The 5475-nt window shown below is 46.0% G+C and overlaps 1 long non-coding RNA gene across 1 annotated transcript; it reads left to right on the top strand.

Moving 5' to 3' along the window:
- Positions 1-745: 745 nt before the first annotated feature.
- LOC143693076 (uncharacterized) lies at positions 746-4506 on the top strand. Its single transcript, XR_013180558.1, has 2 exons — positions 746-2166; positions 2897-4506. It is a non-coding gene; the product is annotated as an uncharacterized LOC143693076 (long non-coding RNA).
- The last annotated feature ends 969 nt before the right edge of the window (positions 4507-5475 follow it).

The raw sequence follows: 5475 nt of genomic DNA, 5'->3' as shown, positions 1-5475 counted from the left end.
GGCATGACACGGCTGCTGAGTGCCTCAGTGCTCGTGGCTCTTCCTTCCACGCAAACAGATGGAGCGGCATCGCTGAGCAGTAAAACACAGCGATGGCCCGGAGAATGGCGAGCGCAAGGAGCGCCGGGCAGGATCCTTCTGATGGCACAGGTGCGATCGGCAAACTCAGCCCCTTGTGCCCCTGCCCTCCCGACCCCCAGGGGAAATGCTCTCCAGCCTCGAGCTGCTGAGAGACAAAACGTGTGATTTGACACTAGGGTCCGGAAAAGGTTTCCGTTTAGATTAGCAAATGCCTCCATTGTTCTCGGTTACGTCCTAGGATCGGTTTTAGGCAGTGACTTTCTACCGCTTGTCGGATTTTCTTGTGCAATGGTAAGAAAATAGGCAGGTCTGATACTGGTTTCGCTTTTTTTCTACTTCATGTTCCATGAGCTGCTTTTATCCAAGCAATTGTTTTAAAGTTCTACTGTAGGCGTTTCTGGTTCACTTTTTTTTTTTTTTTTCCCTCTAAATCGGCAGTAAATATAGCTGAGTAAAATTACCTTGGTTTTCTTCCTTCTTAAATGTTTTTATTGATAATCCTATTTGAATATGCAGAACACGTGGGTATGTCCTGTAATATATCCTAGCTTTTCTTGTTTACAGGGTACTCAGGAAATATTTTTCCCTTAGAGTCCCACTGAAACATTCTCCGTGCAATCTCCGTTAAGGTCTGTGTTTACAAATAAGCCACCATCAGCTGAGATATTTGCCTGTGTACCTTTTCCTGTCATTCAGAGCTTGCGTTCTGTGGTTTTTATGATAAACCTATCAAACTTGCGAAACTGTTTTGCAAGTCTTAACCGTTGAAGGCAGCAAGAAGTGGTTTTAAAGCCTGTTCTTGAGCAGACAAAGGGAAAAAGTGTGAATTTGCTGCTGAACTTGTCCTTTTTCATTTGACTTGCCTTGAATTATTTAGGAAGAGAGAGAACTAGAAAAAAGAGAGAAATAGAATTGGTTCTTGAGCCCTCCTAAAATGCTCCCTGTGATTCCGTGTGGAGCCAAAGTGAAGGGTGATGGAACAGAGCCCCTGTGCTTTAGAAGGAAATCAATTTCAACCTGATCTCCACCCTGAGTCTCCCTAATTTCTGTTTCTAAAATGCAAACTAAGTTTAGGAAGTGTTGGGAGTTAGTATTTTGGGGGAGAAATGGCAGTTGCACAAACCGTTCCATTTCCCAGAGGCTCTGGGAAGGATTCATTTTGTAAGCGCTGTAACTGCCATCGGTTGGGGGTTCGGGGTTGGAATGTGCACTTGCCCTCCTATAAAGCACTCGTTCATTTGCATTTCAGTGCCAGGAGTCTGGAGAAACTGGAGAAGAGCCCAAGAGACATTTTTCATCCTGAGATACAAAAGGTAGGAAGTGACTTTTTTTGGTTTGGTTCTTTTTCTTTATGATTTCCTGGAAATAGAAGTAATTAAGTATAGATCCTACTGGTTTGTTTCTTCCAGTAGCTAATAAGAATAAGAATAATAATCTAATACTACTTAAACTGTCTCTTTATCCATTGAACTGGCCATTTCAAATCCAAACTTCTAAACACCAATAAAACCATCATCCTTGTAGAATCTTTAATAGGAGGGGGCTAAAGATGCTGTTTTTGTTGACAGGATTTATTGGTTCTTGAAGGGCAAGAGGTGAGTACAAGCCTAACTACTTCTTGCTCACAGACCCGTCCGGTGAATGCGGCTTTGTATTTGGATGGGCTTTTGATGACTTCTAAATCAATTGCTCGTTACAGTAAAAAGAAGTCATGTTTTTTTGAACCTGACAGCAAAAATAACTTGAAGCACCAACTTAATAATAATTGATCACCCGTCTAAGTTAATGATTTTATGCTATACTATCAAAGTTTAAAGGTAAATTATTGTGTAGTAGGAGATGGTATAAAATGTATGTTCTAACGTGTAGGATGTATGCAAAGATTAGAGGAAACAAATTTTTATGTCTTCTGTTTGACTGTTCACCAAATAATATTTGGTTTTATTTTCCTGGGATCGGTGAATTTTAAATTTGGAGTCCTCTATGCTAAGGATGGTCAGCTTACAGGTGATGAAATGTTCAGTCATGGTGAGGTTTTCACCTTCTCCTTAATTGTTTTGCTCATCTGAAAAAAAAAAAAAAAAGGCAAGTTAAAAAAAAAAAAGTTATGTTTATTATTTGTTACCCCGTTCTGTCCGTTTCCTCAGTATTTGCTGGAGCTCTGCTTACCCAAGCGTTGGGTAAAACAAGCTTTGGGTTCCTTCTGTCCCACTGGGTGTTGCCCAGTTTGGTTGCATCTGGTGAAATTCAGCCTGAGCCCTTACAGAACCAGCTCAAACCAGGTGAGAGCCATTCGCAGCTCTCTCAGGACACCCGGAGGAGGATGGGTGACGTTTCTGAGCATCTGGCAAGTGTACTTCTATCAAAACTCGGCCTGTGCAATTTCTGGGGAAAACCCTTCTGTATCCTGAAGGGTTCCTCAAAGTCTGTTGAGGATCCGGTTAGCAGTTGCTCACCTGGATGGTTCCAGCTCCTCAAGCTAACACTTGTACTCTTGCCCTGTAGTTTAGATCTATTGTAGTTTTGTTATTTTGCAAGATTTTACGTCTTTGGACAGTAACGTGCATTTCACTCTTTGGAACCTCTCGGATCGTGCTTTGGTGCAGCACCACCTAATGGGACACTTGGCTGCTGTGCTGAAGGGCTTGGTTACTAGAATTGTAAATCCCGGAGAGTTTGTAAGTCTTCTGTCCCCAGGGAGGTGTCACGCTTTGTTCACCGTTGCTCTGTTTGTCGGGTGCTGCTTCTCGTCGGAGGTATTAACTTCAAACTGCCCTGTTCTTTTTTGAACTTTTTTTCCTGGTTCTCTCCGTAGGGCAGGGAAGGACTCTCGTATCCCGGTCGTCAGACTCAGCGCTGCCCGAGAAGATACAGAGACTGTAAAAATCATAAGAAGCAACTAGGACTGCAGAGGAAACAAACTGGAGAGAACAAAAGGTGACATTGTTCTCCTTAGCCTGGATTAGAAACATCCACTGCGCTTTGATGCCGGTGGCTGCCAGGGGCTCGTTAGGTCTCTTGAGGCAGGTGTAGGTGTTCACTTGTAGGTTCTATTTTTTGGCAAAGGACCACGAGAGAAGTTTATTTATAGATCCAAATAAACATTCATCTTATCTGAACATAACCTGTCATCCCCTTTCTGACATTAAGGACTCCTGTATAAATACTTGGGGGGGTTTTCTTTGTCGTTTCTGAATGGTTCCATTTTGCCGGCTACTTGAACAAATCTGAGGGGGTTTAATTGCATACTGCTTCCTTGAAATTCTGTTGGTCTCTGCTTGGAACCCTTCTTGTACTGCTTAATGAAAGACTTCGGATGGTGTTTTCTTGCCTGTTTGTGGTTAAGGTCGTGCTCTGATGCATTTACAGAAGCCATGGCAGGAGAGAGTCAGCTGCTGGAGAAGAGGAGACAGTACTATCCCTGTGCAGCACGGAACTGTGCTACTGCTGTGTCATCAGCTGTGTCTGCACTGAAAGTAGCCACCTTCACTTGTAGGTAGCTCCTTGGTGCTTTAGGACACGCTGAGGGATTTATTCCTTTTGGGATCCACGATGAGAATTCCCAAGAGAGGTAGTAGTAATAAGGTCTGAGATTGGAAAAAAGCCTGTGTCCTTGGAATGTTGTTGTTGTCGTCAAAAGTTAATTTTTCCTTCTTTCTTAGCCAGTAGTCAGCTTTTTGCTTTATTTTTTGTGGTATCAGTATTTGATTGTTTAAAAAATTGCTTCAAAAGAACTGCAGTGGCTGGCCACCAGGACCTTGTTCCGATTTGCCTATTTGCTTGTAGCTAAAACCTTTCCATATTGTTTATCATTCTATTGAAGAAACTGCTGCCCAGTCAACTAAGAACTGAACATCTATCTGTCTAGGACATGGGGAGAGGATTTAGGTCATGTCTTTGTTTCCAGAAAAAAGTTCCAGTGTAGTTTCTAACTAGAGGAAAAGGGGGGGGGGTGAAGACTCGGGGCTCTGATGCCGTTGGGGGCACCCCGAGGTGCCCAGGAGAGGGAGCCCCACTGCGGTGCAGGAGCAGGTATGTTATCACGTACTAGAGAGCAAATTATAAATAGAAATATGAAAATTATAAGTATAAAAATATTTTTTAGATCGTTAAAGAAAGCGGTTTTTTTAACTTGTCAATAGGCAGGGTTTTGATGATAAAAATGATAAATACAAAGAATATGAAGGTAGAAATCTAAGTCTAGAAAGATATCATAAATACATACAGATAAAGTTTAAAACTAGAAGAAAAAATCAGTTGCAGCAGTAGATACGATACATAATATAGATAATACTTTAAATACATGTCTAGAATTTTATAGATATTATAGATAATTATTAATAGATTGCATCAAAAGAAACGATAAATATAAATGTGAGTATAATTACACAAAGTATAAAAATATTTCGATACCGTTTAAAAGAAGGTGTTTTCGTGTATTTATTTGGTTAGAGATGGGGTTTTTGTTTGGATTAATAGAAGTATTCTAGAAATATAAATCTAACTGTAGAGAGATCCAATCGATAGAGGAGGCTATTTCTAAAAACACAACCGAACGCCGCCGCCTTCGGGGGAATCGCACGAGCTCGGCCGAAGCAAGGCGAGAGCGGCCGACCCTGAGGGCCTCGAGCGAACCGAGGCGAGGCTTCCGAGGCTGCCTGAAGCGAAGCGAGCCGAGCTCAGGCGAAGCGAGCCTGCTGCTCTCGTGCGCGCTGCTTAGCGCCAGTGCGCTCCCAGCCTAATGAGCTCCTGCCCGAGCCCGCGCTCCCGGTCGTGTCCGCGCCGTGGCCGGGCCGCCCGCGGGACGCGGCAGCGGGAGAGCCCCGAGCCGGGCGAGCTGAACGGGAGGCGGCGGCGCTTGCCCGCCCGCCGTCGGGGAGCCGAGGCGAGGCGAGCGGAGCCGAGGCGCGCCGAAGGCACAGAGCGGCTGGGAGTTGGGCCGAAGCGAGGCGAGCTCGGCCGAAGAGGCGAATGCAGGCGCCAAGAGCCGAGTTGAGGCGACAGTAGCCGACTGGAGCCGAGCGTCTCCGGAGCGAGCCGAGCTCCGCCGAGCGCCGCAGCATCCCGGGCAGGGCGAGGCGCTGGGCCGGGCTCGGGGTGCAGCCGGGGCTCTGGGAGGCTTCCCCGCCTGTCCCTCTCTCTAGCCCTCCTTCCTTCTCCCCGTCTTCGCCTTCTCTCGCTCCCTTTCCCCCATTCCCTCTCCCCCCGCAAAGCCGGCTCCTTCCTGTCCTGTCCCTAGCCCGCTACTCCCTTCTGTTCCCCCTGTCTCCTTCCTCTGCCCAGCCTCCGTGTACCCTCGTCCCGGGCTTTCCCTTCCCGTGCCGCTTTCCTGCACAGCCCGAGCTCCCTCGCCGCCCTTTGTCGTGCCCTGCTCTCGCTCCTCTCTTCCCGTGC

This window comes from Agelaius phoeniceus, unplaced genomic scaffold, assembly GCF_051311805.1.
Source record: "Agelaius phoeniceus isolate bAgePho1 unplaced genomic scaffold, bAgePho1.hap1 Scaffold_222, whole genome shotgun sequence".
In the NCBI taxonomy this organism is placed as follows: domain Eukaryota; kingdom Metazoa; phylum Chordata; class Aves; order Passeriformes; family Icteridae; genus Agelaius; species Agelaius phoeniceus.
The sequence above is the reverse complement of the archived record's forward strand: the minus strand, read 5'-3'. Positions and strand labels throughout refer to the sequence as shown.